The 21,151-nt window shown below is 45.7% G+C and overlaps 1 long non-coding RNA gene across 4 annotated transcripts; it reads left to right on the forward strand.

The window, feature by feature from the left end:
• The first annotated feature begins 382 nt into the window (after positions 1–382).
• On the forward strand, positions 383–20,895 carry LOC125692006 (uncharacterized). Of its 4 annotated transcripts, XR_007376403.1 has the most exons (6): positions 383–464; positions 729–887; positions 1,081–1,178; positions 13,237–13,326; positions 19,411–19,483; positions 19,699–20,895. It is a non-coding gene; the product is annotated as an uncharacterized LOC125692006 (long non-coding RNA). The 4 variants fall into 4 exon arrangements; XR_007376401.1 differs by lacking the exon at positions 383–464 and having other exon boundaries at positions 552–897; XR_007376400.1 differs by lacking the exon at positions 383–464 and having other exon boundaries at positions 552–887.
• The last annotated feature ends 256 nt before the right edge of the window (positions 20,896–21,151 follow it).

Genomic DNA, 21,151 nt, shown 5'->3' on the forward strand with positions numbered 1-21,151 from the left:
GATGGGTTGGAGTCAGGCTTGGGGATATTAAAAGGTCTTTTCCAACCTTAATGACTCCATGATTTAGCAGGCATGGTGGGGATGCCTGATCTAAAGTGATGGCTAGACTTGATGAGAGGTCTGAAAGATTCCACTGCCTGCTCCAGGAATCAGCTCCTCAGCAAACCCAGCGTGTCCTGGAGTCAATTTTTAGCAACTGTTGGGTGTTGGCACCAAGTGCTCTGCTTATAGTGTGAAACCTAAAGCTCGTGGTGGGAGTGGGAGTTGCACCTGTCCCGGGGTGGAGATGGGTGGGTTGGGAGCACTTAGCGAGTCGTTAAGTGATTATTAAAGCAATTAGCTTCTGTATGGGTCATCTTTTTCTCGAAAGGGGAGAGCCGGAGGAATTAATGAAATCCTATGCAGCTGGCTGGAAAATGTAACTGTGTGGCTCCATCTCTGTGCCCCTTTTGCTTCAGCCAGTGGTTTGTGCTCATCCTGACCTCCTTCTGCCCTCCACCCCGAGCAGGGGGATGGGGGGGGAGGGGAGCAACGTGTCTCCACTGTTCCCTTCCAACCCCACCACGCAGTTACAACACCCACCTCCACCTATTTAATAGCAGGGGAGGTCGTTCTCCTTCTAGCCTTTTCTTTTGCGGATTCCTTCCCCAATTCCCCTTAGCTTCTATTTATTTATTCGTTTCTTTATTATGATTAGCATTTTGTATTTATTTTCTTTATGGCTTCAGGAAGGAGCTGCAGCACTCTAAGGGGCTGATGCGGCTCAGCTGTGCTCCTGGTTCTCCCATTCTGCTCCAGGAACCAATCTCTCCTTCCTCGCTGTGCTTTAACTTCAGCTGAGCTCTCATAAAGTTCTCTTTTGAGGCCCGTGTTTGAGCATAGAAAAGGTCTGTGAAGGTATATATGTATATATATACTTTATGATTTATAAAGTACATGATCTTTATGATCCCCTCCTCCCTTTTCTCTTTCCTCCTCCCCTCTTTTTTTTTCCTTTCCTTTCCCCTCCTCTCTTTTGTGTGTTTGTTTTTGTTTTTTCCTTCCCTTTTATTTTTTCCCCTCTTTTTCATCTTATCACAGCCTCAGAGAAGCATTTCTTGAAGTGTGCAATGGAGGAGGACGCTTCCCTTGGCTTCAATCCGGGAGTGAGGAGCAGGCTGGATCCTTGGAAGGGGATGGTGAGTCAAGAATGGCAATATAAAGTCTTGGAGTGTAACTAGAATAAGTCTTCAGCAATATTCATAACTGGGAGAGACATATGGAAGCAATGGGTATCCAGGTGGTTTGGGTGGCTCCTTGGCATCTCTCTCACAGGTAATTGTAGATGCTCACAGTTATGATCTTTGCTGACGTTTAAACTTCTTAAGGCAATGTCTTGGGGTACATTTAGCTTCTCTTCATGTGTTGAAGGCTTCAGACAGCAGTCTGAGGCACTTTTGGTGAAATAGAGAGGTTAATACGCTGTGTGCATTATCCTCCTACCAGCATCCCAACAGAAACAGGCTGAGAATCCTGAACATAAATTCTGCTACATCTCCCCAAACGTTGCAATTGGAAATGATAGTGCCTGGATAGCCTTGCTGTCTTATAAATGCCCAATCTTCGCATTTTAAAATGATTGACTGTGACAGCAAGGAGGGTGTAAAGTGAATGAACAGCAAACTGCTTTCTGGCTAATATTTCTTTCTGAAGGTCTCCCTCTTCTCTTACATGGGTGAGATTTTCAATTTATCCCAGCTGGCAATGAAAGCTTTGCTCTACAACAGGTGACTGTGTTCAAATTCTGATTTACAGCACCTTCCTGCCTGCTGATTAATCTGCTGATGTGCAATTTTGATCTGATAAAATACAAACAATAAAAGCTTGTGCAGGAAAAATACGAGAGCAGGGAAGGGAAGAAGTGAGGTTGCCCTCAGATTTCAAATGTCCGTGAGCCTGTTTTCCTGTAGGCTACCTACAGGTCAGATGCAAAACTGACCAATGGGTCATTGCTCCAGATGTGCTGAAGGTGCTCTCTCTCCATTTCCCCCCTGCAGAGTAGACTTTTCTCAGTTACCCAACTGTGACTTTGGAAAGTTGATACAAGGGACTTGGTTCAGTGGGTATGGTGGGGATGAGTTGATGGTTGGACTGGATTTTCTTCATAGAATGGCTTGGGTTGGGAGGGACCCCAAGAATCATCAAGTTCCGACCCCCCTGCCACAGGCAGGGCCACCAACCTCCACATTTAATACCAGACCAGGTTGCCCCAAGGTCCCATCCAATCTGGCCTTGAACACCTCCAACTATCTTTAGCGGTCTTCTCCCAACTTTAATTTTTTCTATGAATCTATGAAATTAAATTAAGGTTGAACGTGCTCCTGAATGTCTTACTAACGCTGGGGAGCATGGACTGCAAAAAACCAAATGTTTCAGGAAACAGCTTGAACAGTCAGTTCACTCACACTAAGAATATTTCTTTTTAATGGTTCAAGACCAGCATCCAGCTGACCTTACCTGCGTCCTCCAGGTCATGTTACTATTTCACGTCCTCCTCCAACACTCAGTAAAGTCAGTGCTTGTCTTTCTTGTGACTGCGTTGGAAGCTGGATCGGGCTTTTATATGCTTTTTCAGCATTATAAATATAGATGGAGTACATATGTATATTTGTTCTGAAGTATCATGTTTGACCATTTGTTATGGCATGAACAGTTCCTCTTTCAGTGTAATGAACACAGTTTTATCTGGCATAAGGGCTATGTTTAGTCTACATTCGCATATAGCTTTTCCTTTAACAATATTTGTCTAATTATGACTACACGGATTCATTTTGCTCTGTAGGGAAATGTTGTTTTTTGGATGTGCTTTTGTGTGATGGTGGTGGTCGGCTGTATCGAGCAAACCCAAGCAGCCACAGATGTTCTTTTTGGGTGCTCATGAAATGTAAGAGCAACTATAGCACTCCATCTTGATGTATACCCAACGCTGTGTATGGCTGTATGTCAAAAGAAAGGCTGAAAGAAACAGATCAGGTGTGGATTGATGGTGGGCTGATGGTTGGACTATGTGATTTTAAAAGTGTTTTCAAGTCTTTATGGTTCTATGTTGGAACTTTTTTTTATTTTTCTGGCTAACCCTCAGGTTGAGGCTGTGTGTTGGCTATGGTGGTTTTGGCCTCCTGGAATACCAGAGTTACTTTGTGGTCTCCAATGAAGATGCTCTCCATCTGTTGGCTCTTTCAGTTGGATTTGTTTTCCACTGGAGCCCTTGCAAAGGTTTCTTGGCGTTGTGGCCTGCAAAGCATTTTAGGAAAGGATGGATATAGGATAGGAAGGTGAGGGAGTGGTGATGGCCAACAAGGCTTAGTGGGCATGGTGATGATTGGTGGAAAAGTACTTAGTGGTTTTTTCCCACCTCATTGATTCTAAGGTGATGACCAGCAGTGCTGCTGGTTGACCCTGCCTAACTTCAAAGGCTGAGCTCCAGATCACCAAATTGCAGAGCCTGGCCTCGTGCTCTAAGGTGGGTGTTGTGGCAGCCTGGTCTCCCATCATGTTTTGGGGCTGAGCATGGGGATGTGTAAAGCCAAGAAAATTCAACTTCAGGATGTGGTCATTGTCGTCGTCGTCTTCAAAAAAAAGTGGAAATGCTGAGAAGCAGAGTCCAACACGTCTCTCACAGATTGTGTACACTGAGTTCCTCTGAAATCCAACCAAAATAGAGGAAAAATGGAACACTATGGCAGCAGCAACCCTGTCCCTGGCTAGTCTGAGCCCGCCAGCTTCTTCTACAGAAGTTTATTTAAAACCAGAATCCCTTGAGTACTAGAATTGCTTTTACAGGAGTCTCATTAAGACAGACATTATTGCATCTATTAATAAAGCAGAACATTTCCTCTGCTGGATGCTAATCGCTGGGTGGATACACTCAATGGAACTGTGGAGGGGCCTGGTGGTGGGCAAATCTTGGGACCAAGTAAATTAACTCAATCAGCTTGCTCAGAAAATGAATTCCCCATCCCATGGAATGTTCCCCCCTTCTGCATGTACTCATCTGAAGGGGATGGAGCATGTCCTAGAGGAGGCAAAGCCACCATAAGTGGTGACATCCTGGCAGAATTTGGATCAAGCCTTCTCATGTCTTAAGTGTGTTAACATCCCTCTCTGGTGACAACTGACTCTCCAAGTCGATAGAATGAGATTCAGATGTTGTGATCCCGAACCCACAAGTGAAACACAAAATGGGGTTTGTTTCTACTTTCAAGCTAAAAAAAAAAATAAAATTGGGAAGGATGGGAAAGTATTTTTAAGCCTCTTTTAAGGCTGTTCTATGAGCTTTTTATTTATATGAATCCGTTGACAATGTGTGTTTGCTTTCATCACATACATTTCTAGTTAAAATGTACAAAATATCAGAGCAGTATGTTTCAAGCTGATGCAGAAGAACTTGCAAGTAGTTTTCATCAGCACAGAAGAAAGGAAAGCAACCTGGTCTCAAGGAATTAGTCCAGAATGATTGGGAGCTGATATTAACTTCCTTTCTTCATGGGGTACCATAAATCCATCTTCAAGACTTGTTCATCTGGTCTTGTTGCTTGATGGGAATCATCCCTATGCAATAAGCAAGAAAGAAGTCATGCCTTATTAAGGGTTGACTGTTGGACTAGATGATCTTAGAGGTCTTTTCTAACATTTCTGATCCCATGATAAGGATTTCAGAGCATTATATACAAGATAGAAGTTATGGGAATTTCAACCCAAGTGAATTAAGTCCCTAAAAACTTTTTTTTTTCATAGAGTAACAATGAGGTAAGAGAAAATAACTTGGTGGGCTGATGAGAAGATAGAAAATAAGCATTGAAATTGGTTTCTGGGTCTAGCACTGATGATTCATTGCTCATTTTATGAATGACACTTCTCCACGGTGGTGTTGCACTCACTTGTATCTCAGTTGCAGTCAGTAAATATGACTTATTCTAGCTCGGTTTTGGTCTGAAGATTGCAGGGAACTGCCACCTTTTGGCTTTGTATCCTTCCCTCCCCCTCAAAAATCCCCTTAGTCTTCAATGGCTCCCATAGCAATGCAAATCTTCTGATGCTCGTGATGCCAAAGCAGCCAGAGACAAGACCCAAACTAATTTATATGGGAGTGAGAAGCCAGTCTTCAAAGTTGCAAATGTCTGAAACAACCACCGTTTTACCCATAATAGTAGATGTTTTGTTTTGGATGCATTGGCCAAAATGATGCTGAGGTGTCTCATCATCATTTGCTTTGCTCTGATTTCTGTTCTCTTTTCTCTGTAGGAAGAGGAATAATTTTGTATCTCAGTTGGGCTCGTTGGATCTCATCTGAGATGTCACACTGATTTTTTTGGGGTGACTGGGATATGTTGCAGGGTTTTCTTTACCATTTGGGCAACGTCTGCCCCTGAAAGAACTGCTGTCATAGAAAATTAGAGAGATGGTTTTATTAAACCAAGAATGAGTGGGAGTAGACTGGAGGAATGTATCTCTGCCAACCTCCCCAGGTTTCCCAATTCATCTAGTTTATGACCAAGAAAGGACATTACATCATTCCTGTCTCACCTGCTCAATACAGTCCTTACATATCTTTCTTCTACCTGCGAGTTGCATCTTGCCATGTGAATTTGAATGTCTTCCAGGAAAGGATCCCATCTTGAAGAAATCAGGCAGCATGAATTTTCACCACTTCCCTTGGTGGTTTGTCTGTGTGATTGCTCTCACTATTCACTATGGGCCTTAGGACCCAGAATTTCCTCCTCCTGAAGAGGTTTAGGTGACATAACCAAACCAGCTCTCAGTTTGTTGTTGTTGTTTTTTAAGCTATTCTGAAATTACTGAGCTGATGGATTCTTTCTGCAAAGTATCTGGATTCAACCTTCAAATCACTCCTTTTTTCCCACAGTCATTTATGAGTGCACCCTCATTTTAAATATATGGCACGTGAAAGATGCCCAGGTTTTCCTTATCTGCCTCACTGGTGGAAAAATCACCAAGGAGAGCTCGTTTCCTTTAGAAACGTCTTCATTCATAAGTCTCTGTGGATTTTGTTCCCCTCTTTCTTTCATCTTTCTCTCATCAGTCTTATGATAGGATTTGTCATTGTGTAGCTGTGCCTTTTTGGCCCTCAGGTCCCCTGTTGTGGTTGGAAAGGATTACAGCATCACAGAATGGCTTGGGTTGGATGGAACCTTAAAGCCCATCCAGCCCCAACTCCTGCCATGGGGGGGGAGATCAGACTGCCCATGCCCCATCCATAGCCAAGGACATCTTCAGGGTTGGAGCATGAACTGGTTTTTTTTGGGCAGCATAAATTAAAATTGGTGTGGCTGAACCAGTAATAGAACAGTTGGACTTTTATCTCATTCTTGTATCTGGAGATGATTAAGCTGGGTCACCACATCCAGCTGGGAGAGAGGAAAAGGTGCAGGCAAATGGGGACAACCATGGTGTACAGAAGAGCCCTGTGGTTGGGCTGGTAGCTCGGTGAGCAGTGCCATAGGGTCAGGTAGTTGCTCTATTAAAAGAGGGGAAAGCAGACATCAGACGTGGTCAGCCATCGAGGCAGACACCCAAACAAACCAGTGTGTGGTGGTGTTTCCACAGCCCCAAAATATCAGCTGGGCTTTCCAAGCTGGCCAATTCGGAAGTAGTGTCCGTCCCTGCTGTGTGTCTCTGAGGAGTGCTCTCGTTCTGCAGTTTGTGGTTTATTTACTCTCTGGGTGCTACCAGGAGCTGGGAAAATATCCCAGGGTTGGCTGAGCGATGTAGTTGGAAAGAGAAGGATGTGTGGGCTATGTATGTTTTTATGGATCTCTGGTTATGGGAATGGCTCATCCTCAGGAGGTAATGCAAGTAGTGAAGCAAAATATCTGCAGTAGTGAAGGGCATCTATCCATCAGTAATTTCTACTAGGACAGTGAAAACTGCAGGGAAGAACGTGAATGCAGCCTCTTTCTGTGTATTTCAGAGAGGTGAAATTGCATTGGAGACTTGTCCTGTGCCTTTAATGGACGTTATAGAATGGTTTGAGTTGGAAGGGACCTTGAAAGGCCATCTAGACCAACTCTCCTGCAGTGAACAGGGATGCACACAGCTTGGTCAGATGCACATGCATCCTGATCTTGCATGTGCCCAGGGATGGGCCACACATCACATCTCTGGGCAACCACCATTACTAGTTCTTCACCACCATTGCTTCCACCAGTGGTGAAGCACCAGTGCTTCACCACCATTATTGTAAAACACTTTTTTTCTTAGATCCAATTGAAATCTCCTTTCTTTTAGTTTGAAACCATTTTCCCTCTATATTATGGGCTATTGTAAATACGATCTGCTTTTGTCCTCTCTTGTAGATCCCAAAGCATGTGATGAACACAGACTCATCTGGCAACACACTGGTCTCATTTCCAGTGCCCCAATGTTCTCAGAATTTTGTCTTTGTTCCCTTCCATCCTTTCTCTCAAAGGCATGTTAAAATGGAGTATTAGTATTGCTGCAGAAGTTGGGGAAACCCCAAGCAGCACTGTGGTCGTGTGGCTTTCATTTTGCTTGTTTTGTTGCATAAATGATGCTCCTGTCCTAAATCACACAGTCACAAGCCCAGTAGCTTTGCTACATGTTGTGGTTCAAAGGGAAGGTGTTTGCTTAAGGGCCTGATCCAGCCTGGATCAGCTCTTGGAAGTCTCCAGGGATGGGGCATCAACTATATCTCTGGGCAACCTGTTCCAGTGCATCACCACCCACACTATAGAAGATGTCTTCTTTTATATCCAGGTTAAATCTCCCTTCTTTGAGCTTGAAACCATTTCCCCTTGTTCTGTCACCATAGATCCTGCTGAAGAGTCTATCCTCTTTCTTGTACCTCCCATGGTCATCTTGGATGCAAGAGGTTTTGGTGATTCCTCTTTGACTCCCTGAATGGGTCCAAGGGAGACGATACAACCAGCCAGGTGGCATTTCTGGGGACCAGAGATGCTTTGCTTCACATCTTTTGTCCAGCTTATCTTTCCCTATCTCCTTGTCCCCATTCAGAAGAGACTTGGCTGTCTGTAGCCTCCTCGCCTGTTTCTTTTTATAGTCAGACACTGCCACAGGCTTAGGGAGGTGGTGGAGTCCACATATGTGACAGTGTGTCAATGCCAGGCTGTTGTCCTGTGGTGGATCTGCAGCAAAGAGGTTCTGTCACATCTCACTTGAACACAGCCTGGGTTTGCTGTTGGGAGACATATCCCAGCTGTGCTCACTGTTTTAGAGTGATACTGTCCACAAACTGGGAAGGTGTTTTTCCCCAATACTCTCCTTGATGACATTTTTGGAGGTTGCTGGATGGGATAGAGGTGTGCCTGTGTCCTAATCCTGCTTTTTTTTAGCCATCCGAGAGCCATCAGTGCTGGGGTCCAGTGTTGGACACGAGCACAGTGCTTGGCCATGCTCCCTTGCTGCCCTCTGCAGGCAACCGTCCCTTGTCCACTGCTCTGCTGAGCAGTGCAGCCCTCCTGCATCCTTCCAGAAGCAACTTTGGTCTCCTTACCACCTTATTCCCCCTGCCTTCATACCCTAAAATATCTAGGCTCCATCGCAGACACTGCAGAAGCATCACTGCCAGCTGTGCCAAAGGGCAGCCGGGCTGGCAGCCACACTGGGCAGCAGGGTGATGGCGTTGGCAATGGCTTTGGCTGGCAGAGCAGTGTGGGATGCAGTGCTGTGAGTCACCTGGCCAGCACTGCAGCCACTTGGCAGCCTCTCCTGCAGCAGCCTACGTGCAGAGGCAGTGCAGAAAGTTGCTCCAGGAGGTTGCTTTGGCATGCACAGGCTGCACTTCTGCACCAAAACCAGCCCTGAAGCTTTCCAATTCTTCCCCTCTGCTCATTTCTCTATTGGGTAAATCAAGGTTGCAGGCTGCTTGCAGGTCCTCACGCTTTGCATCATGTTCTCTTCTGGCTCCGGAGTCACAGCTGGAAACGGGGCTGATATGGAGTAGCTGGTCCTCAATCAGACCCCAACCCATGCTGGGGTGAAGATGTCTGGAAGTCTGTCTGTGAACCAAAGTGGCAGCATGTGGGGTTGTGCATGGATGCCTGGATGGGTTGTGCATGGATATATGTTTACCAGTGCTGGCTTGGGGAGATGTGATCTGATGGGATCCAAAGGAGACTCAGACAGAACTCCCCAGGCAGATTGAGCTGTGCATGCACGGAGGGAGCCCAAACAAGAAAAAAAGAGGCAGAAAGAAGGAAGAACTTGAAACCACCCCAGTTTTGCAACACTTCATTTTTCAGTTTCTGGGCAGGATTTGTATTTGGCATCTAATTAATCTCAAAACACACAGAAATCGTGCAGTTTGGTGGTTCTGTAGTGCTTTTTACCTGGGAATTTTGAAACACCTTGTTAGGAAAGTGGGGCTTTGTAGTTATCCCAAGTGCCCAGATGGAAAAATGAAGCTGGAGTGTATGATTTTGCCAAGGCTGCCCGGACAGTCAGTGGCAGAGGTGAGAATGAGGTGGTAAAGGCACTTTTCTGTGAACAGAACATACAAATTAAGGGAAAGAGGGAGTCAGGATCACTGCAGAGCCTTCTAGGAACAAGCCCAGCTCTAATGCTGTTTGCTGGAGCAGGTACTCAGCCTGACACTCCATAACTGTTGCAAAACAGCAGCTGAGTAACATGATAGTGGGTTAATTTGTGGTTACACACGGAGCTCAGGAGCCCTGATTGATGGCACCTTGCTCTGACTGCCAGACTCCACTGCTCTGTGTAATGAGAACATAATCTTGCTCAGTTCCTGGATGCTGAACACTGCTTTGGTCTCCTGCAGGGTGAGGATTTTGCATCCTGCTTTGTAGGCTCAGGGGCTCCCCTTTCCAGGATCAGTGTTACTGAGGTTGCACAGGATGAATTCATCTAAGGATAAAGCTTTTTGTGTCTGAGCATCAAAGCTCTGCTCAATGAGAGATGGAGCTTTCCGTGTAGCAACATGCAGGACTGGAGTTTCAGCTTCATGAAGGAGCAACTGGATTGGAAGGAGCAGAGTCAGGATGGTGATCACTCACAGACTAAGAACAGCAGGGAACAGCTGGGTTTTGGACCATGGCTTAACAACTGGAGTTCATGGGATGAAGGATGCGTGGTTGTCACAGAATCACAGAATGGCCTGGGTTGGAAGGGACCTCAAGGATCATGAATCTCCAGTCCCCCATTGTATTTGAGCTTTGAACAGCAAGCTGGTGGTGGAAAAAATCTGCTCCTCCACACCACTCAGGTGTGCCAATGCCATGTCTTGTGGTTCTGCAATGCTCAGGTTAGAGCTGTGATTGGCCCCTTTGAGTAAAGGATGTCAGAGCTCTGCTTTAACTCACACAGATCTTGTGAAGCTGAGCACCTGAGAACCACAGTGAGATGCCACAGGTGGGAAGCAAAGAAGGAATCCCCAGGTTTAAAAAATTCTGTCTATAAGAGAAGGTGAAGCTTACAGCAAGGAGGGGTGGGACATGGAGAATCACAAGGCAGCTGAAACACTGGATTGTAGAATTGTTATAGAATGGTTTGAGTTGGAAGGGATCTCTAAATGCCATCTGGTCCCACTGTAATGAACAGGGACGTCCACAGCTCCATTGGGTGCTCAGAGCCCTGTCCTGCCTGATTTTGAGTGTCCCTAAGGATGAGCCATCATAGGATGGCTTGGGTTGGGAGAGACCTGAAAGATCATCCAGTTCCAACTCCACTGATGCAGGTAGGATTACCAGCCAGTCACTAAGTGTGGCACTGGACCAGTCTGCCCAGGAGCCTTGGACACCTTCAGGAATGGGGCACCCACACCTGGGGGGGTGCCATCCTGGGGTCCCGTTGGCTTCCTGGGATCTACAGTAGGTGTGGCATGGAAGGCAGACCTGGCATGAGGTGGAGGGGAGGTGAGAACCCTGTGACTCGCCTGGTACCTTCGCCCAGGTAAGGAGAGGTCATTTGAGCTCTCACGGCAGTCAAGGGAACGCCGATTGGAACCAGATGTCAGGAAGTGCGAGGCACCACGAACGTGTGGCAGGGCCTCCCAGCCATGGCGGCGGAGCCCCCTAACACTGGGGTCATTCACGAAGCAATTAGTTGGCATCCCGCGGTTTTGGCCCGTTAAAATCAACCTTCAAGAGCTAAGTGGGCCCTGCGAGGAGCTTTCCCAGAGCAATGGGAAGTGCTGGCACGGGGAATTAGCGAGCTCTGGGTGGTAGGGGACGGGAGGTGGGATGAATGGGGCTACGTTGGCTGTGGACAGACTCCTGTTGAGTTCAGAGGGCTTTGCCTCAGGCTGAGTGCTACGGTTTGAGAAAAATGAAGGAAAAATTGGGGCCAGGACTTCTACCTCTCGTTCAGCTTTCCTGCCATTACGCTCATTAGGGCTCATATAAGTCATGTCTTCTGTGCTTTCTCTTAGGGAGCTGCTGTCTGCTGGTTGATGCGATTATCTTAAGGTCATGATGGGTCCATTGCTGCTTCAAGTCTCTAAATCAGTTGGGGAGACTTCAGTAGGGGTGTACTGCAAATCTTCTGAAAGTTATGGCCGAAGCAGAAATTCCTGGTTGAAAGTCTCTTGCCTGGCTTTTGTAGGAGACCAAGCTGATTGAACATATGCAGTTCTTTGTGGTCTTATGAACATGGCATCAAACCCTATATTTTCTTTTTTTTGCTATCTCATACTCTTCATATTTACATTATCTTCTTTATGTGGCATAGAGCCATGAAGATACGTTGCCCATAGACTCTCCTATTAATGCTAATGCAAAAACCCTAGAGAAAATCAAAGGGGAGAGAAACATGTCTGAGTCTGTAAATGCTCCTCTCCTCTCCTCTCCTCTCCTCTCCTCTCCTCTCCTCTCCTCTCCTCTCCTCTCCTCTCCTCTCCTCTCCTCTCCTCTCCTCTCCTCTCCTCTCCTCTCCTCTCCTCTCCTCTCCTCTCCTCTCCTCTCCTCTCCTCTCCTCTCCTCTCCTCTCCTCTCCTCTCCTCTCCTCTCCTCTCCTCTCCTCTCCTCTCCTCTCCTCTCCTCTCCTCTCCTCTCCTCTCCTCTCCTCTCCTCTCCTCTCCTCTCCTCTCCTCTCCTCTCCTCTCCTCTCCTCTCCTCTCCTCTCCTCTCCTCTCCTCTCCTCTCCTCTCCTCTCCTCTCCTCTCCTCTCCTCTCCTCTCCTCTCCTCTCCTCTCCTCTCCTCTCCTCTCCTCTCCTCTCCTCTCCTCTCCTCTCCTCTCCTCTCCTCTCCTCTTTCTTCATTGTTTCTCATTTTTCTCTACTATTTCTGTTCTATTTCTCTAGAAAACTCAGCAAATATCTTCCAGGTGCCCAGTTTTGCAAGCTCTAAAGGGTCAAATAGTTTTTCCATCTGCACACTATTCCTCCTGACCTAATCTGAGTTTTTTACACCTTGATTTACTGCAGGAAGGGAAAGGCTCAGGTGCAAAGCCATAACTTTTTGGTCATGGAGGAACATTTGTGCAGGTGAATGTTTGGAGTGCTACCAGCTCCAGTGACTGCATGCTTGACATCAGGCAGGTGCTGCTGTGGGTGCAAGAAAGTTGCCCCAGCCATTGCTCTGCTGAGGTAGGAGAGAGGCTGTGTAAGGCTCTGTATCAGAGTCTGCAAGGTCAATAGATGTTGCTCTGGTGAACTCAATAAGCTACAGGATACACCAAGGGAGCAGTCTTCAATTGAATTGGTTGTTCTCCCAGCCTCCCTCCTTCCCCCAGTGTGGGAGGTTGCAAACTTTTTATCATTTCTTTGTGTGCTCAGGGCTGGAAGTCCTGAGCAATGATGCAGGGCCCTGGGTTTCCTCTGCTTTGCTGTCTGTGCAGCCAGGTCAGCACACTGCAAACAGGAGCAAAATAGGTAGGGTACTCCAGCCTACTTCTCTTGGATGCGAGTAGCAACATGGAGCTCATGGGATGCTGTAGCACCATTGCTAGTGCCAACAGCAGAGTGAAAGATTCATTTTGGCTAAAAAAAAAACAACAACAACAGGTAGATCTGCTCTGCTTTTCCAGAATGCTGCATGAAGTTATGTGGGTAGGAGTCAGAAAGGAGGACTTGGGATATCTGGAACAGGGGTGGGATGTCTTGCTCCCTCTGCTTCTCCCCAAGTGAAAAAGTCTGGGGTGCAATGGCTTTATAGTCGCTCGCATAACGGGATCGGAATGACTTATGAACTGTTCCTATCTGAACAAAAATAACACATTCTCGTTTCTCCCTCCCCTTCCAGGCTTCATGACTTTAAAAGGATTTGTGACAAGCCATGAGCCTTGAGAAAATAAACCATGATGAATTCCCATCCGTAGAGACAGCTCTGAAGGTATGTGTCCCCTCCTCCCTGCTCCCTGGAAAACCACAGTCTTGGCCAGAAGTGGAAGAGGAGCCATTCATTCAGGAACAATTTCCCAAATCACGCTGCAAAAAATGGACTTGCTCACTCTTAAATGAGCTCCATGGGGATTTTGCGTCCCCTTTATGTGCCAGGTTAGCTCTGGGGAGTGTGCAGGCTGGCCGACGTGCTCGGCAATGGGAGCACAGCATAGTGGGGCAGGCACGTAGCTGGGGAGTGGCTGAGAAGAGGATGGCCTCATCCATGGGCTAATTGCCCTCTGGAAATACCAACACCTCCCAGCTCTGTTCCACTGCCATTAGCTTAGAGAGGGACATTAAAGCAAAAGACATGGCCTTACCTTTTTCTAAACACAGAATTGTAAGGGGTGGAAGGGACCTGCAGAGGTCATCTAGTCCACCTCCCCCAGACAGCTAGTGGGTTTTGGATGCCATGCTCAGAAGGACATTGGAGGAAGGCTGGGATGGCTTTTGAATTTTGGTCAGGTTTGAGCCGTGTTGCTGCCTGTCTCACCAAGGGTGATCAGGATAAATCTAGCTCTCTCAGAGATCACAAACACCCTACCAATGCAAGCGAGAAAGTTGGCTTCTGTCCCACGTAGCTTTGAGTTATCTGGAAGCAAAGCATACATGCATCCATGGCCCTACCTCAGGGTCTTGACCCTGAGCTAGGTACAGGGGAGAAGCCATCTCTGATTGATTCCCTGACATTTGTGATTTCCCTGCTCTCCATTAATGCACTTGTTGAGCCACAGGGAGGTCAGCACAGGGTCTGTGTAGTCTGCATGCCGCATAAAGCTCTGTGGGATGCCTGCAAATTTCTGTGGTTTGAGCTGTTGAGAAGAAGGACAGCATTTTGCATGCAGAAATTAGGAAGGTTGTTTTCTCTTTGTGCGCCAGAAATCATCTGCTTGGTTTTGTTGCAACCATTGGTAGAGGTGGGCCAAAAACCGTTTGTGTTGACAGCATGGTGCTTAGTACTTTTCTCGTGATGGCTTGTAGTTGCTAAAATCACACTGATTTTCTTTCATTTCCCCTTGGAGTTTTATTTGGACACCAATGAACTACTGAAAGGAGGGCAGGCAGGGAGTGGGAAGGACCATGCAAGTGTGAAGTGCGCTGGGAAATTCTCTCGTGGTGGATGGGGAATGATGACACATCAAAGGAGATGGGGAGAAGCAAGCCCATGAATACCAAACACATGGCAAGAAGAACCACCTACTGTTTAATGAGAGAATTAGGACACGTGAATGCTTTTTCTCAGGCTACTTCAATCTGTTTCTAATACTGGCTTAGGGAAGAGTGGATGAGAAGCAGGAGGCCAATATATATATATATATATATATATTTTAATGTTTCTCTTCTTTAGCAAGTGTGTGTGTATTTATATTTACCCTAATTGCTCACAAAAGCATGTTTGGCACTGTTATTTCTGGTGTTCCTTGGCAGTGAGGGGCTTTTTACCACCAGCCTATCAATACCACATGGTGGGTGGGAGAACCTCCTGCTCTCCCTCCCCTTTTTACTCCATTCTGAAAAGCACTGCGTTGTCTCAGCTTGGCAAAGGAAGAGATACAAAAGGGGGAAGCGAAGCTATTGGTTTAGCTCCAGACCCCTCCATGTTCCTCCTTTGATCACGAAACCATTAAGGTTGCAGAAGACCATGCAGATCATTTAGTCAAAACATCACATGAGATGCAGGTCCCTTTTTCCAACGGGAGTTTGTATGTGCACATGTGTTAGCTGTAGAGCTTTCCCATGGCAGAGCTTCCACAGTGCTCTATTTATTTTGCTGATTTCTTGTTCAGCTCAACCACAGTACTCTGGTTTGGACTTGGAGGTGGATTATGTGTTCTCCGTTATTGGAGATCACCACTTAAAGCCTGCCCTTGCCAAGGCCAACCATCACCTCTCATTGACTGGTAGCTTTGCCCAAATTCAGATGAACTTGGATCTTTCTGGGTCAAGGATCTTCCTGGCTAATGGAGATGATGCAGAAGTGCTTGTAGGATAAAGGATGAAAAAGAAAATAGTTCCTTATTCCTCCTGTGGAGAAAAAAGTCTATCCTTTAGTGGCGAGTTTTGTCTACAGGTTGTCTGCCTTCAAATCCTTATACAGCTTGGGAAGTCACCATAAGCAAAGGGAAATTGTATTAGCAGTGGCTGATGGTCTCTTGGAGAGCGTTGTAGAAGAGAGAACCTTTCATGAAGTACTGAGTAGATACACGAAATCTTTTTGTCTATGAGGGAGGAGTATTTCTGACTGATGGCTGGTAGGGCATTCAAGTGATTGTCAAAGATACCACAAAGATGCCACAAGATAGGTGTGGGTTAACAGATCCCTTTATAAACTGGCCCTTCCACAGAGCAATCTATCTCATCCAAGGGAGAATTGGCTTTTGGAAATGGCCTCAACTCTTCACTGGTTTTTAAGGAAGCCAAGTGTCCAGGCTGTGCTGCCTCTCACCTTTTAGGCTCCTAAATGCCAGAGGGATGTATGCCACTCTTAACACCTTAATCTTTTAAAATTACATTGAATTTTCATGGTTTTCCATCTCAAGTGTCTTTCTCTCGCTCTTGGATAATTCTGTAGCTCTTGCCTTAACTCTCTCCAGCTTTCTGACATCTTTTCTATAATGTGTGTTGCAGATTGAACATGATATTTCACATCTGTGGTTAGTACAGACTTCTTCCTTGCTCCTGTTCACCAGCACTTTGGGGGAAACTTTCTAGCTCATGGAATTCCCTGTCAAAAAACAAAACAAAAAACCAACACTGTCCTTTAGGTCACAGCCCTCTGCTCTGTGGGTATGGTGGGCATCTCTTGTACTCTGCATGTAACGTGGCATTTTGCTACCTACAATGTATGTTTGAGCTGAAGCATGTGATCACACAGTCCTGAAGGACCTGAGTGCCCTGCCCTCATTGTTACTTATTGCTATGACAGCTTCTGTGACCTAAACAGCATACGTCAGCTGAAAGTAATATATTTACTTTTGGAAAACTGACGACAATGCTGACTACCTCTGAGCAAGGCAACAGATCCTGACAACCACTGGTGATACTTTCTCACCGAGAAAATACCTTCCAGCTTCTACAAGCTAGCCAGCTCCTGATCTGTTGGATGTATGCTTCGTTTTTGTAGTGTAGCAGAAGCTTTTCAAACAGCAGGTTGTGCAATGTTCAGTCATGCACCACATGAAAGTTTGTATTATGCCTGTAAGAGACTCTTTGATGAACTGAACTCAGTTTTGTCAGAAAATGAAATCAGGCCTATTTCCCATGAAAAACATTGACTGACATTTGTTGCAAATGTAATTACTTTGCAAGGTGGAGTGGTGTCACCTCACCTAAATTTAACCAAATAATAGTTTGCTGTCTGATCCAAACCAGCTGCCAAGCTTGGTTCTGCAGTCAACGGAGAGAGATCAGCCCTCCAGCAGTTGAATCATCTAATCTACCATAGACATCTGTCTTACAGTAGGATGATTGCTGTTTGGATGTGCCTACATGTCTCCATTGACTGAAGGAGAGAGGATTAATGTTGAGCTAGCCTCTGTACGGCTACTCGAGTGAAATCACTTCTGTTAAAATATTGGCACGGCTTTACCATTCCTTTCTCCAAATGTTGGGAAATGCATTATTCCCCTTCAGGACTCTCATGACTCACAGTCTGGGGAGTTTCAGGTAAGTCACAATTCGTAAGTCCAAGATCCCCTCCCTGCCCCTTCTTTTTATCCGGAGAGATCGGTTAGGTTTTGGTTGAGCTGTTAATGGGGCAGCATTTGCTAGACTACGCCCTGTTGCCAGCTAGCCACAGGCTTTGATCATTGAGCTCTGTGCATCACCCAAGCTGGAAAGGAAAGTCTTGTGTTTGCCTCAGCAAATGCCTTGGGATTAAGTGGTGAATTCAAGAGAAGTGTGCAGAGGGAGAGGATGGAAGCGCAACGGTGATGCTTTGACCCTACGTCAGGGGAAGTGTGCATGGGCAGGTTGGGTGGAGGGTGGGCTGCACCAACATAAGGCAGCCAACCCTATGGAAAGGAGGGTCTTTTCTAAGTCAGAAAACATTGACCATGCTCCTCGAGATAGCCTGGATGTAGCCTCTAGGCAGTGAGGTCTCATTGCAGATGTGGGCATTCAGAGCTTTATCTATGCTTGGGTCAAGGAGTTGGCTCATTAGTATCTCGTGCCACAGATGTGGTTTACACAGGGTAACTTTCAAACCTACACAATCAATGACCAGTGGGCTGGTGCTTTTCTAGTGAAAATATGTGGCATAATACATGCAACTAATACAGCTTTTCCAATGAGGGGAAAAAACCCACATTTGGTTATCCCTGGGCTATTCCATTTTCAGTGTGCCTCACTCCAGAGATATCAGAATAATGCTGGGAGGGCACAGATGTACAGCTGCGACAATGAAGTGCTAAAACCAGCCAAGGATTTAGAAGCTATTAGTTACAAGTAAAACAAATGAGTGCATTTCACGACCTGCTAATTTGTAAGTGGAGAGAGAAACGCAAAACAAATCCAACTCTTGTTTGCAGCAAATAGTTTACTTTGTTCTAATAATAAATGTGACTAGAAAGTAATGCCAATGCTCTGCCAAGGCAAAACAAAAAAATGGGTCTGAATGTGAGTGTAATTCTCCTGTTTAAATGAATGAAACAGAAAGAACTACAGAAGTCTCGTGTTTCATCCTTTAATCTCTTTGTACATAATCTGTTGATGCAGTGGGGGATGGACTAGATTGCTGTAATGTGGTTCATCATCAATTACTGTCAATTGGAGCCATTTTGTCATCCTTAATAGATGGGTTGCTTTTTTTTTTTTTGGAATGAGTTTCTCTGACAATTCTTGTTATCGATCAAGGGAACCGGAAACAAGTTTTTAGTTATGTTGATTTAATTTAACTTTGTTTCAACTGTTTCCAGCATGCAGGGCAGCAAATAATGGACTAGTGTTAAGACATTTGTGAACAAGAGGGAGAGTTGGGTACAACAGAATTCCCTTCTTTCCTACTCAACGTGTTCTGCACCACAGCATGGGTCTGCACAGTCACAGGATGTTCCATACTTTGGGGACGTGGAGTCAGGCAAAGTTTCTACTCCATCTTTCTTCAGTGACCAGGATGAGTTTTCAAGTATTTAACATTTCAGATATTTGCATTTCGGATATGGTCCCTGGTGGGAAAAGCAGAGCCATCCTAAGCACGGGGGAAATGTGGAGTTGGAAGCATAGCCAGACTTAGTAACTTAAGCTTTCCTCTCCAATGGGCTGAACTGAGATCTCTGATCTGGGAAGTCCCAGAAGGCTTCAACTGGAGCCCGTGTGTCCGGTACAAGGCATGTTGAGATAGATGGAGGCCAACTGGAGAAGGTCCAAAGGAGAGCAGTAGAATGGTCAGAGGTCCAGAAAACATAACCTCCAAGGAAGGATTGAAGGAGTTGGGATTGTTTAGTCTAGAGGAGAGAGGACTGCAGAGATTTGCTGGGAGATTTTAAGTATGTAAAAGGGTACCACAAAGAGAAGAATTTGCTCCCTGAGTCCTCTGCAGGAAAAAAGACACGTTTCTATCTAAATTAGGAGAAAGACCACAAAAACAGGCATGTTTCTATCTAAGTCGAGAGAAAGACGTTTGGGTTGGACAAGAGGAGAGGCTCATGATGTCAAGTAAATGTATTTTGGTAGAATGGATTATAACTTCTGGAAGCTCACTTACAGGTAGATCTGTGTGTGTGTGTATAAAAGGGAAGAAAGCATGAGATGAGAAAATAACCTCCCTGTTTGGTGCAAAGTCTTCTCCACACGTGTTGTTAACAATCTTCTCAGTTTGAGTTACATTCAGAAGTGTCAGCAACATACCTAACACTTAGGATATTCCTTCACTCAGCATTGTTTAAGCCACGTCTAAATACTGTGTCCAGTTTTAGGGCTCTTCTCACACATGAAAGTACATGAAAAATAGAGCAAGTTCAGCAGACTCCATTGAGATATTTGGAGGCTGGAGTATTTGCTGCATAGGGTGGCTGAAGTTTATTCATCCTTGCAGGTTTTCAAGATCAGAATGAATAAAACACTGTGCAATCTGGTCAGATCTCCCAGGGAACCCGGCTCTGAGCAAGGTAATGGACTGTGGAGACCTTTCCACAATTATCTGATTCAAAAATTAAGTGGCTATATTTGTCAAAAAAACCTGTGCTACAACTGAACCCACAGGTGCTTTCCAAGCATCTAATGCCAAGTGTCAACAAAAGCATTGTGGTGCCTCTATATGTTCTTAGATGTCTCTGTGCAACCAGTGCTCTTCACTTTGTGCTCTCAAACTTTTCTTTGCCAGCAGGAAGAGGGATAGACATGAGCTCCAGTTTGGATTGCTCTCATCAGCGAGGATCATACAGAGATTCCAAGCAGCCATAGACTTGTTTGGGGCTGGAAGTTGCATCAGGGCAGCAAGGGTGGAAAAGTTTTTGGATTTGGACACAGTGCTGCCATGGAGTGGCTACCTGGTTATTGGATTCTAGTCATTCACTTTCTCAGAGTACTTCACACTTCATGTTGAGGGCTGTACTCTTACATCCTGGGTTGTATAAGCCATTACATCCTTATTGTTTAAGCCTTTGGAGCAGTTGAGACTATTTCAGAGTCATAAGAAGCTATTAAGATCGTTGCTGTTGTTTCTCACCATAGAATAAGAGAGTGACAGAATGGCTTGGGTTGGAAGGAAGTTTGAAGATCGTCTAGTTCCAGCTCCTTTTTGGAAACAGAAAGGCCTTGCCATAAATTTTAAGTCATGCTGATCATCACAGATGCCAGAGCTTCCCTGATATTACGGAATCATAGAATCCTTAGGGTTGGAAGGGATCTTTAAAGGTCATCCAGTCCAACTCCCTTGCAGTGAACAAGGGCATCCACAGTTAGATCAGGTTGCCCATGGCCTGATCCAGCCTCACCTTGAACAACTCCAGGAATGGGGGCATCCACCACATCTCAGGGCAACCTGTATGGTGCTAATTCCATAATCTGGAAGGGGTTTGTATGTGTACAAACACAGCACACAGATGACCTTTTAGTGTGAACTCTTACTAGCGCTCTCCAGACAAGATGCCCGTCCTTCTGTCTCAACTTCCCCTCATTTTCGAGTGTTTGAGAGAGGAAGAAGATTGGCATCTTTGCTTGCATTATGGCTGCTCCCAGCCATGAAGAATAAACCCAAGGCTTATTCCATTCCTGTATTTTCTTAGATTTGGGCAAGGGGCCTGCTTGTGCTCTGTGAGTACCTTCCCATGGTGCATGCGTGCTCAGCATCACACAATGTGCTTCTTGCAGGGAACACCCTGCCCGGATCCAGTCCATCTCTGGTCAAGGGAGGATTATTCCCAGCAGACCATGCTTCAGTCCATTTTTAAATATCTTAAAGAGCAGGGTTTCCACCACAGCCCCTGGGGAGGATGTTCTACAGTCCAGTAGGTTAGATCTCACTGTTAAGAATGTTTCCCCTGATATTCAGTGTTCATTTTCCATTCCTTAATCCCGTTTTGTGATTCCTGGTTATTCCCCTGTTGGGCTAACCTAAACAATTCCTCCCCCTCTTCGACATTTATGCCTGTCAGCTAGTCGGCAGACAGTTGTCCTCCTTTGCTGTCCTTGAGCCAAACTATACATATTTAGCTCCTTCTGTTTTTTTCCTCATAAGTCAATCCTTCCAGCCACTAAATCACCCATTTTGTCCTTCTTTGAATTCTCTCCAGCTCCAAGCATTCCAGTGCTGCTGAGGTACCCAGAAATTAATC

Source organism: Lagopus muta, chromosome 4 (genome assembly GCF_023343835.1).
Source record: "Lagopus muta isolate bLagMut1 chromosome 4, bLagMut1 primary, whole genome shotgun sequence".
In the NCBI taxonomy this organism is placed as follows: domain Eukaryota; kingdom Metazoa; phylum Chordata; class Aves; order Galliformes; family Phasianidae; genus Lagopus; species Lagopus muta.